Genomic DNA, 13,444 nt, shown 5'->3' with positions numbered 1-13,444 from the left:
CTCCAACGTCCTAGCTAGTGTGATGGTAAGTCTCTTTCTTTTCGAGTTGATTCCATCTTGTTGCATTTAATCGACTCCATTCAATGTGAGGCTAAATTGTTGGAGGGGAATATCATCTTCACGAATCGCAGTACTTTCAGATTTTGCACCAAGATTGCTGCAATTGGTAGAGCCATCGAACCCAATCCCACAAAATTTGTGATTACAAATAACTAGGGCAAGTGGTATTAGTAATTCCCCTGATCATACGCCGGCCTGTAACACTTCGTCCCACATCGGAAGTCTACATGGGTGATCTTGGGCATATAACAAACCTTGTGGGCTACTACTAGTACCTTGTGCTTAAGCTTTTGGGCCATGTGGTGTGGCTCGTGGATCAAAATCAAGGTATTGGGCCAATGGTCTGCTTGGGGCGTTACAGGTGGTATTAGAGCAATCCATGTATACGACCATGTGGGCCTTGGAGTTTGGTTTGATTTGGTTGTTGGTTTGATTTGTATTGGTGATTATAGTGCTCAACCCCTCGCGAGGGCGCGAGGCTATAAAGTTGGGGAGATTGTAACACTCCGTCCCACATCAGAAGTCTACATGGGTGATCTTGGGCATATAACAAACCTTGTGGGCTACTACTAGTACCTTGTGCTTAAGCTTTTGGGCCATGTGGTGTGACTCGTGGATCAAAATCAAGTTACTGGGCCATAGGACTGCTTGGGGCGTTACAGTGGATATTGTGTCATATGTGAAAGCGCATTTGAAATCTATGAAATGTCTACCTAAAAGCATGTTGAGCGTGTTGAGACTTTAGAAAGGCTAGGTTTATTGAAGTAGATAGACAACTCTCAATTTTCCTCTCAATATCAACTTGTCTTTCTATAAATCGAGAAAAGGAGACCTCATCAACATACAGGGATGGAGGTAGCGATGGTGCTATACGGTAGGATGTGGCTGCTGTGGTGATCAAGGTTTCGTTCTGTGATCTTTGTTGTATCTCGGCTGCCCTTGTGGCGACAGTGGCAACGGCAGTGAGGGTCTTGATCGGCATTTTTGGGCAATTGGAGTTAGGTTCGTGGATCTATTGTTTTCTTACAGGTTTTGCTTTAGTTTTTGTTTACTATTTTTGTTTGGTTTTCTTTTCCTATGTGGGACTTTCTCTCACTCCTCGTGGGTGTTTTTGTGGTGGGTTTTCTACGTCGTTTTGATGGCTTTTCAAGGTCAGAGCCGAGTCTTTTGTGAGGTCTTGAATGTTCGTTTATGAGTTTAGGCATCCTTTGTGGTTGCTTTCCTCCCTCCTTTGGTCAGCCACTTGTTATTGATGTATGATTTTGTATCAATGAAAGCACCTTTAAGCTTTGACCAAAAAGAAATGGTACACACCAGTTATTAGGTTGTGTACTGTATGCACCACGATTTTAAACGATTTGTTTGAAACTAAATAAAATAGTCTATCAATTAACCAATTACCCATTTCTCTCCTTCTCCCGGTCAAGCAATTCTGCAAAAACCGACGTTCTCTCGTCTAGATCTGACTCCCTCTCCCTCCCTCTCGCAGCTCTCCCCCTTGCTTGTTTTGGTTCGACAACCTCATTCTGGCGATGACTCACTCCGGCGTCCTAGCTAGTGTGACGGTAAGTCTCTTTCTTTTCGAGTTGATTCCATCTTGTTGCGTTTAATTGACTCCATTCAATGTGAGGCTAAATTGTTGGAGGGGAATATCATCTTCACGAATCGTAGTTCTTTGAGATTTTGCACCAAGATTACTGCAATTCGTAGAGCCATTGAACGCAATCCCACAAAATTTGTGATTACAAATAACTAGGACAAGTGGTATTAGTAATTCCCCTGATCATACGCCGGCCTGTAACACTCCGTCCCACATCGGAAGTCTACATAGGTGATCTTAGGCATATAACAAATCTTGTGGGCTACTACTAGTACCTTGTGCTTAAGCTTTTGGGCCATGTGGTGTGGCTTGTGGATCAAAATCAAGGTACTGAGCCAGTGGTCTGCTTGGGGCGTTATAGGTGGTATCAGAGCAATCCATGTACATGACCATGTGGGCCTTGGAGTTTGGTTTGATTTGGTTGTTGGTTTGATTTGTATTGGTGATTATAGTGCTCAACCCCTCGCGAGGGTGCGAGGCTATAAAGTTGGGGAGATTGTAACACTCCGTCCCATCAGAAGTCTATATGGGTGATCTTGGGCATATAATAAACCTTGTGGGCTACTACTAGTACCTTGTGCTTAAGCATTTGGGCCATGTGGTGTGACCCGTGGATCAAAATCAAGTTACTGGGCCAGTGGTCTGCTTAGGGCATTACAGTAGATATTGTGTCATATGTGAAAGCACATTTGAAATCTATGAAATGTCTACCTAAAAGCATGTTGAGCGTGTTGAGACTTTAGAAAGCCTAGTTTTATTGAAGTAGATAGACAACTCTCAATTTTCCTCTCAATATCAACTTGTCTTTCTATAAATCGAGAAAAGGAGACCTCATTAACATACAGGGATGGAGGTAGCGATGGTGCTATACGGTAGGGTGTGGCTGCTGTGGTGATCAAGGTTTCGTTCTGTGATCTTTGTTGTATCTCCGCTGCCCTTGTGGCGACAGTGGCAACGGCAGTGAGGGTCTTGATCGGCGTTTTTGGGCGGTTGGATTTAGGTTCGTGGATCTATTGTTTTCTTACAGGTTTTGCTTTAGTTTTTGTTTGCTATTTTTGTTTGCTTTTCTTCTCCTATGTGAGACTTTCTCTCACTCCTCGTGGGTGTTTTTGTGGTGGGTTTTCCACGTCATTTTGATGGCTTTTCAAGGTCAGAGCCGAGTCTTTTGTGAGGTCTTGAATGTTCGTTTATGAGTTTAGGCATCCTTTGTGGTTGCTTTCCTCCCTCCTTGGGGCGGCCACTAGTTATTGATGTATGATTTCGTATCAATGAAAGCACCTTTAAGCTTTGACCAAAAAGAAATGGTACACACCAGTTATTAGGTTGTGTACTGTATGCACCATGATTTTAAACGATTGGTTTGAAACTAAATAAAACAGTCTATCAATTAACCAATTACCCATCTCTCTCCTTCTCCCTGTCAAGCAATTCTGCAAAAATCGACGTTCTCTCGTCTGACTCTCTCTCCCTCCCTCTCGCAGCCCTCCGCCCTGCTTGTTCTAGTTCGACAACCTCATTCCGGCAATGACTCACTTCGACGTCCTAACTAGTGTGACGGTAAGTCTCTTTCTTTTCGAGTTGATTCCATCTTGTTGCGTTTAATTGACTCGATTCAATGTGAGGCTAAATTGTTGGAGGGGAATATAATCTTCACGAATCGTAGTACTTTCAGATTTTGCACCAAGAGAGAGTTTACGTAAAAATCAAAGAAATTTGAGAGTATTCACCAGCGTAGGCATTTGCATAACTGTTGCTTTCTTCTTCTTCTTCTTTTTTAATTTGCTCAGTTTTTTACAACGAAATAGAAAGCTACATTTTTTAGTACCATTTGAACTGTGTTTGTGCATTTTTTATACCCCACCACGTGTTTGATAAGAGATCCATATGAAAATCCTTAAGCGCGGGTTGATCTAGCAGTGCGTATTAATGCAGTATGGCACTATAGCTCAATTGTGTGTTTAAAGTCTCTACATTTCAATAACGGAATGAAATTTCAAAACACCCTTTTTTTTAAAGGCAGGATGACACAAAAAATTATGTAATCTTAACGGTCAAGTCTACGTTGCTTTCTTCTTTTTTTTATACCCCACCACAAGTTTGATGAGAGGGCGATAGGCAAATTCTTAAGTGCAGAGTGATTTATAGTTGTGCTTATGATGAGGTGTTCCAAACTGTATTGTTACTATAATTTGTGGGTTATATAGCGAACTACATTTTCCTTAAATGTGAGGCCCCCAATGGACATGCATTTTGCTCTTCCCAAGCAAACTAAATGAAACATGCGTTTTGCTCCACCCAATGAACTTGGCTATTACGAAACTGTTAAGACATCATTTTTGAAATATTCCCTAAGAACTTGCCAATATACGAGGAAACGAAATCACGAGTAATTATATCAGCATCTTCTATGGATGATTCTAACGGGTTCAATGAATGGTTTCCATTGCGGCTTTTTATCAAACAGGTGGTGGCTAGTGATGTATTGGACCCCCTATTTAGAAACAAACACTTCCTCGTTCTTTCGCTAGTACTCATTTTATATGTCATTGCTATTCCAATGATAGAAAACTGTGACCTTCCATTCAAATCTGTACTTGCTGAATATTCGAATAAAGCATTGGTATACATAGCAAAACAGAATATATATATATATATATATATATATATATATATATATATATTTTCAAAACAAATACTTACATACGCAAAGCAGAAGAACTAGTTGACAACTTAATGAATGATCGACATCCATAGGTGCGACTGTTAGGGTCAAGTGAATAAAGACGACCTATTGGAATAGACATAACACAATCAATCGATCTCTCTCACTAAAACTTTTTCCCTTATTCTAGTTCTTGGCGACTTGAAAAATCCGAAGGTGTTCTGGTTCTTCATCATTGGTGCACAATACAGCTGGACAAATATGTTGGAACATTTCCAAAATATTTAATGAATATTAAATGTAAATATTGGTGAACGGTTTTAATCCAAGAGGCGTGACTATTCAGGTTAAATGAATAGACGTGAATATTGGATTTGAGCACAAAAGGTGTGTCTATTCAGGTTAAATGAATAGACATTACCAGACCAAAAGGTGTGACCATTGGGATGGAATGAATAGACATGACTATTATAAATAGACATGACTATTGCATTTAATAAAAGAGGTGTAACCATTGGCCAACGGTCACGATCTATGCCTATAAAAGGCAAATGGTTCTACCAATTGAAATGATGAAGAGAATCAGAACAATTCTGATTGTTCTTTCTCTCTAGAATTATCTCCTACAATTATACTTAAGAGGCTCGCAAAATCCAAAGGTATTCGGGTCTCTCTTCGTTTGTGCATAACGCAGTTAGACAACAGTTGGAGACTGGGCTTCATTTTATCTCGGAGGCGGCTTCGCTGTAACCCGGTGCACACCGAATTCTCTAGAATTGGTGGGGGCGAATATCGTCTTAAGGACAGCGACATAGTAACGTGACTTGAAGCATCTCTGTTTATCCACTTTCATCGGCTACGGTGATTTTTTGCACCAACATTCTTAAGACGATATTTCTTTCGGAAGATGAAAGTGGATTGATTATGTTATGGATCCTTAAGACGAAGACGGATAGATGCGATTGGAGAATTCAAAAGGAAAATGGTGATGTAATCGAATTATGGCGCTGTGGTTTTTTCCGTAAGTTTCCTCTCATAATATTCTTTATTGCCATTGAGTAAGGTATGTTCTAAATTATCTTTTGATATACCAATGGTGTTTAAAATGTGAACTCAATTTTTCTCGGCCATGATCTGTAGTAATTACTATTGATTTCCATATCATCTGAGTTTCACATTTTGAGTTGTTAATATTTTTTGATATGGGTCGGCACTCTTTAGGATATAAATGGTTAGAATCAGCCGTTGTGTTGGTTAATCAGTTTCCTAAGAGACCTAGTAGGTGGTGTAGCCTAGTTGTTACTTCTAATATTTTTGTGCAGTTAGGTCCAAGGGTTGGAAGTAGTTTCCAAGGGTGGCGGTGACACCGATTCGGTAAAATCGATTTCGGACCGTTATTGGCTTTAACTGCCTTGGTGTCGTTTGGAAGCAGACACTTACTTTCTTAACTGACGTTGTGTCTCTACGGAAGAGTTGTCTAGGAATAACTATTTTTTGCCTATTTAAGGAGTCAAATTCCGTGGGTCCAGAGTTACGCAATATTGGTTTGGTATTTTGTTTCGCTAAGGAAGAAAGCATACAGACCATTTCGTTATCCGGTTTCTTTGGTTTCTCGGTTGTGTTACAATTTTGAAGCGCATTTTTTTTTTTGTCAAGATGCCTTCATACGTCTTTGGGCTCCTTTTCTTCCACCGTTTAACATTGTTTTGGGAGATTCATCTCATCCAAGTCCCGATGATATTCTTTGGTTTAAAGAATGAAAAGAGGTCTTTGCAAGGCGAGGCCTCTTGCATGAGAGTCAACCGGTGATGATTGATATCTCTTCTGATGAAGAGGACTCTTTCGTGGTAAAACGTTTAGTCCAAAACGTTGCGGCCATTCCGGTTAAGGAAATATCGGAACATGGATCTCAGGAAATCGAAAAGGATTCATCTTTGAATGATGATTTTCATAGTCCAAAGGAGATGGTTCCATTGGAAAATATGAAGGATTCCGATGAGTCTACTGCAGCAATGGGAGGTTCGCCTAACGGCATCAACCATGAATTGTCCCCTCCGCCGGCATTTGAAGGAGTGAGCGAGAGTGTTTATACTTCGACTCCTTTGTGTCAATTGCGGACGATGGAAATGGCGCGAAAGAAACATCATGATGGTTTTGGTCACAAAGGGCCAATAATTAGGCGAACGGTGCGTAAGAGCGTTCCTTGCCCTGGATCTTTAAAGAAGGTCAAATTTTCGGTTGATTAGGGTGTTGTAATGTGTGTTATCATATAGATTATGATTTATGTATCCACATGCTAAGTAGATTTTATCTACAGTTCTTTTATTTTTGGAGATGTATGTTGTGTACTCTTGTGCTTAAATGAAGGGTGTTAAGTTGGCATTTACGATTCTTTATTTGGTGTATGGATAATTTTGAGTCCACGATTATCGATTATATTTTTGATTGGGTATGGCTGGAGATAATTTTTAGAATGCCTGTAATCGTGGTCTTAATCTTGATATACCTAATTACCCGCGCGGTAATGTGGACCGGATGGAATTCCTTGGTTTTATTTTACCCTTTATCAGTTGCCTTGTATTTTATTGTTTGATGCAAATAAACTCTCAACAATATATGGTTCTTTTTATTGCTATTAATATTGAAAGGGATTGATTTCATAGAGTTTCAATTTTGGAGGAATTGAAAAGGAAAGGAAAACTGGAGAAAGAAACGTGGGCTTACATGATTGCGTATCATCCATGGGAATATTGTTGCTTTGCATGTAACAAATGGAGTAGTATTTACTAATACAAGAGAACAAGCACATGTGTGTTGAGGTATATTGACTTTATGTGGCTTTGGAAGCGGAAAGTTTGACCGTTGGTGTTGGATATTTGTAACTATCCACACGTAACTATCAGTCATCGTTAGGTAACGGATCAATGCAACTTTTCACTTTGGTGCCATTTCGGAATAGAGGTGTCAGTTAACATTTTATTCTTTATGTAGAGTATCTCTCTTTCAAGTGAGATTTCTTGACACTTGCTTTATAGAACGATCATGTTTATAAATGTTTCTTTTATGAGCATGGGAATAAGGTTTTATGCATGGATAGTTTGAATAGATTTTTTGTAGCCAAAGGTTTTGGGGCCTGACATGGTAATTGTGTCATGGTAGTGTTTCGGTAACACGGAAATGTGTTATGTGGCTCTCAATGAGCAATGTTTGACTGCCTTGATCAAGAACTAGATAATCGTGTTGAGAAAGTACAAGGTTACAGTACTGTTGGACACATGGTCGGTGGTTAACCGAATTGGTGGCTATTTAAATTATCTCGAATGTTTTGCTTTAAGCAAATTGCTAGATATAGAGTATTCTAAAATCCTAGTTTTGGAAGCAATTTCCAAAACTGAACATACCATCATAAATTTGAAAATTTATATGCATGTTATTTGCATAAGGTAATCAAAATGGTGGATGTTGTGAATTCTTTATATGAATGAGTTTGTTTTTATGAGAAAATAAAAACGGACGGGACTCTTCTTTTACCCTTTACCAAAATACACTTTGATATATACATGTAAATGTATTTGTGTGGAGGTTAAGGATTTAACCAGTGGGTGTTACCCAAAAAGTGTGGCTTTTTGTTTTTAAATAAATGGTGTAACCATTGGAGGATAACTAAATTACCACGGGATGTGGTGTTTGGATTAAAATGAAGAGTCATGGTTATTCCAAGAAGTATGAAACGTGGTTTTCATTGGAAGAAATGTTGATAATGTGACTTTCGGTCACATGTTCTCCTGTGTGTATTGGAGATTAAACAAAGATGTGGAGTGGAATGACAAATTCCTATTATCTTTGTTGCATAATTGTTCCAAACAATTATGGCCCACAAGTTAATTAAATCCAAATTAGTTTATTTGGTGGAGTTAGTTTATATGCTTATAATTGGTATCCATTAGTTATGATGGATACAAAGGCGCCTGATATATTTGAAGCATAAATACCATGGATAACTAGTAAGTCTATTTTGTGGGGGGTTTTCTCTCTTGGATTTAAGTAAGGATTTTACAATGAGATGGTGTGACATGGTATTTTGTCATAGATATATTTTGTAGAGATCCGAAAATTTTCCATTTTATTTTAATATTTGTAGTAAAAGAAAATAAAAGAAAAGAAAAGGACGAAAATGGTTTAATTATGAATGTGGGGGTCTTTTGTGTAAGGAGTTGAAAGTTATGGGGTGTTGGTGTAATTTGTGCATGTGTGCACGTGTATACCAGGGAAATGTTTTCTTTTTTTTACTTTCATTTTCCATTTCTTATCTTAGCTCTCTCCCGATCTCTCTCACTCTCTCACCCAACCACCCAAAAATCCATACCAATCAACTCCCAAACCATCTTTAATTTGCATATTCGAGCTTGTATCGTGTTGGACAAAGTTTGGTTCGGAGTATTTTCGCTTGATTTGAATTCCGGAAGCTAGGGTTTGCATAATCTCTTTGATTCCGGTTTGGATACTCGAGGTAGGGAATTCTACCTTTCCTTATATGTTATTGGGTTCTCTTATGTCTTGTTTGAGTATTTCCATGCTTTGTTTGAGCTGATATTGATTGTTGTTTGGTCTGGATCAAAATCTGTTATCTGATGAAAAATCGTCAAATTCTGGATTCCTACCGGTAGGCCCGTCCGTTATACCGGTAGAACGCTGTTGTGTTGCTAGAAAAATTAGCTTCCTACCGGTAGAACTTTTCTCCTACCGGTAGCCTGTCTCAGATTTTTCCTCGTGCAAAAATGGTGGCCTTTCTGTTTTGCATTTGTACCGGTAGGACTTATTCCCTACCGGTAGGATTGTTAATTTTTTTCCCACCTACCGGTAGTATTTTTATCTCTACCGGTAGAACTCTTACCAGCTGAAACTTGCACCCACTGTTTACAATTCCTACCGGTAGCTCCATGTTCCCTACCGGTAGACCACCAGTGAAAAGCAAAACTTCTCCTGTACCGTTCCACTTTTCTTTTCCAAGCCTAAATGCCTTTCCAGGGGCTACAATGATTTGTTTATTATATATGATGATGGCTTGGGTAAATGCATGGTACCATGATCATTGAGACATCCAACTTGGATTTGTCCGAAAATGTAAATTCATTTTTTTTAAATGTTAAGGATGAGCTTCGAATTGCACAATGTTTTACGAACGATACACTTGAACTTGCAAATGACGCGCGAACATTCAGGGCCCATCGACGGGTGGGTGCCTGGCAGGGGATATCAGGGTCCCATAATTAGCCTGGCAGGAGCTAATGCTCAAAATAATCACTCAAGGCCCAACCTTCAAGGTGGGTGCTTGGCAGGGGATATCGGGGTCCCAAAATTAGCCCGGCAGGAGCTTCGGCTCAGACACACAAACGACACAACATGTTGAGACATGATTTGAACGGATATGATTTATGGGTTGAATAAAAGAAAAATTGGAGATTTTGGGACACTTGTTCATGAAAATTGTGCTTCCTCCGTTGTCTTGTGATCTTTTATCATTCGTGCATCCGTTTCGCTCATTTGCATATAGAGTTTGCGTAGACTTTTCTACTGGGCTAGTGTAGCTCAAGCCTTATATTATTTTCAGGTACTAACCCGGGACCATAGCTTGCATTGCTTGGCGTGCTTGGAGTGTGGACATTATTTTTGAAAGCTAACCGAAGGAGTTACTTGTTCATCTTTGTAAACTTATTTTGAAAGATGTATTTGTAACTTAAATTGTAATTCTTTTGACTCGGGATATTGTAACCACTGATTCTCTTTCGAACTTCGCTACTTATGTTAAATCTGGGGCCGTTGAGCCGATGTTGTAATATTTTGGAACCGTGTGAACTTGGAAGTATTTGCTTTGGGAATGAGAATATAGTGATCTTTTGGGTACCGTACGGATATTTGTGAGTATTTTTATTATGTAAATCATTTATAATTATGTTTAAAATCGAGGACGTGACAACTTGGTATCAGAGCATAGGTTTAGAACACCTAGAGACCGTGGGGAGACGTTTTGTCTCATGGGTTCAAAATGTCGCTCCTTCTAACATAACTTGTGCATGCTTGTGTGACTAACATTCATGTGATTACGTGGCATTGCATTTTTCATTATCGTAGAGTGGTGTAGAGCTATTAACCCGTGTTGCGAAGTTGAGGGCTTCAACTCCATAGTTCTAATGTTGTGGTTAATAGTTTCTTTTGTATATCATGTAGTAAGATGCCTCCGAAGACCCGTGTCAGACGAGTTGGGGCTGGAACCCGGGGTGGTCGAGGCCGTGGTCGTGGCCGTGGGGTACCTCTTGAGGACGAGGTTAGTCAGCATGGGGAGAACCCAGGTGGGAACCCGGGGGCTGGGGCTGGTCGAGGTGTAGGTGTACCTCCTGCTCAGAACCAATTCGCTAGGGACCTCGTCGCAGCACTTACAGCTGCAAATCTTTTAAACCAAGCACCTAGAGAGAATGTCGAGGATCGAGCTATGGTGGCGATGCGGGAGTTTAGCCGTAGAAACCCTCCAGTGTTCGATGGGACTAGTAGCGACCCTTTGGTAGCAGACCATTGGCTAGCCCAAATCCGTAAACTTTTCAGAGCTCTTAATATCACAGAAGATAACATTAGGGTAGGTATCGTGGCGGTGCAACTAGTTGGGGAGGCCGGTGAATGGTGGGAATCCGTTCTTGAAAGCAGGAAAGACGCAAGGAGAGCGGCAAGGACCGCGGCTCAAGTAGATGAGCCAGACATTGAGAATTTGACATGGGCTGAATTTGAGGCGTTATTTGAGGAGCAGTATTTTCCAGAAACTAGCCGTGAGCAATTGAGGGACCAATTCGAAAAGTTAGAGCAAGGAAGCATGACCGTGTCGGAGTACGCACAAAAATTCCAATCTTTATCTCGCTTTGCGCCAGAGTTGGTGGCGACGGAAGAGAGGAAATGTAGACGCTTTGAGAAAGGACTGCACAACACCGTAAGGAGGATGGTAATGGTACAACGCAAGACAAAATACGCCGAGGTAGTTGAGTGTGCGAGGAGCATTGAGATACCGAAAGAGGCGCAACGTAATAGAGGGGTTTGGGAACCACGACAACCAACCGTGAACACGAGTTCTTCATCGGGGAGCTTTGGAAGCCAAGGGAGGAAAAGGACAAGGGAACCATCTCAGACACCGCAGGGTAGTTCGTCGAACTTTAGGCCGCCTTCTTCTTTGGGGATCCGGGGTGCTTTGTCTAGACCTTCAACATTGTGCTATAAGTGTAATCAACCTGGACACGTTCGTGCTCAGTGTCCACGCCTCGGGGAAACTTGTTATATTTGTGGTAAAACGGATCATTTCGCAAGGAGTTGTCCTCAGGGGTCGGGAGCGCGCAGTGAGTCAGGTTCTGTGCATCAGCCGGGAACGGGGCGTAATGTGGGCCAGTCGTTTAGGGGTACTCAGAGGCAGCAGCAGCCTTACTTTCGTCAGACTACGTCAGCTCAGAGTTCCGGGGTTGATAAGGGAGCGAGTTCTTCCGCGCCTGCTCAGGGTTCTGGTCAGAGAGGGGGTTTTATGCAGGGTCAGGGTACCCAGGGGCGAGTTTTCAACATCACTTCTGCTATCCCACCTACCACTTCTCAGGTTCCGGAAACTTCTGTTGTGAGGGGTACTTTTCTTTTGTTCAACTCATTTGCTAAAGTACTCTTTGATTCTGGAGCATCGCATTCTTTCATTGCTGCATCATTTGTGTGTACTTTGGAATTGGAATCGGAAACTATTAGTCCTCCTTTGTTTGTCGAAACACCTCTAGGGGGTAGAACACCTCTTGACCGTATTTGTCGAGATTGTGAGTTGGTTATCCGTGATTGTCGTTTCATGTTCGACTTCATCGTTTTAGGAATGTCGGGGTTTGATCTTATCTTGGGAATGGATTGGCTATCCAAATTTCATGCTACCATCGATTGTTTTAAGCGTCGAGTTCGTATTTGTCCACCCGAAGGTCCTTGTTTTGAATTCTTTGGGGAGCGTCGAGAACCATTGGAACCTTATTTATGTGGGCCTCGTGAGCTAGGGTCGGTTTATTCATTGTTGGCGAGTTTGACGTTAGATGAGGATGCCTTCATGCGTGGGGAGTTACCCTTAGTGGTTTGCGACTTTCCGGATGTATTCCCGGAAGAGTTACCTGGTTTACCTCCCGAGCGAGAGATTGAGTTCACCATTGATCTACTTCCCGGTACCGCTCCTATCTCCGTACCTCCGTATCGTTTCGCACCTGCCGAATTGAGAGAGCTAAAGACTCAGTTACAAGAACTGGAGAACCTAGGATTCATTCGTCCAAGTACGTCTCCGTGGGGAGCACCGGCTCTTTTTGCGCAAAAGAAGGATGGTTCACTCCGTTTGTGTATTGACTACCGTAAGCTAAACCGAGTCACCATTAAGAACAAGTATCCCATGCCTAGAATCGATGATTTGTTCGACCAACTTCGGGGTGCCACTTGTTTTTCTAAAATCGACTTGAGGTCCGGTTATCACCAATTGAGGGTTCGTAGAGAGGACATCCCTAAAACCGCTTTCCGCACTCGTTATGGCCATTATGAGTTCGTTGTTATGCCTTTCGGACTAACAAACGCTCCAGCTACATTCATGGACTTGATGAATCGTATTTTTCGTGCTTATCTTGATCGCTTCGTCGTCGTCTTTGTGGATGATATTTTGATCTATTCGCCTACGGAGGAGGAACACCAAGCCCATCTCACCATTGTTCTTGAACTCTTGAGAGAGCACCAGCTATACGCTAAACTTAGTAAGTGTGAGTTTTGGTTATCCGAAGTTAAATTCTTAGGCCACGTGGTTTCGAAGGGTGGAGTGTCTGTTGATCCCGGAAAGATAGAGTCGATTATGAATTGGCAGCGACCAAAGAACGTATTCGAGATTCGAAGCTTCTTGGGTTTGGCTGGGTACTACCGCCGTTTCGTTTTAGACTTCTCTCGTTTAGCGGCACCAATGACTAGATTGACACGTAAGGGGACCCGATTCGTTTGGAGTGACTCGTGTGAGACAGCCTTTGAGGAGTTAAAGAAGCGATTGACTACCGCGCCGGTTTTGATTGTGCCCGACCGTGGAGTTGGCTACTCTGTGT

The sequence above is a fragment of the Rhododendron vialii genome, chromosome 1a (assembly GCF_030253575.1).
Source record: "Rhododendron vialii isolate Sample 1 chromosome 1a, ASM3025357v1".
Classification (NCBI taxonomy): Eukaryota; Viridiplantae; Streptophyta; class Magnoliopsida; order Ericales; family Ericaceae; genus Rhododendron; species Rhododendron vialii.
This window is presented reverse-complemented; position numbering follows the sequence as displayed.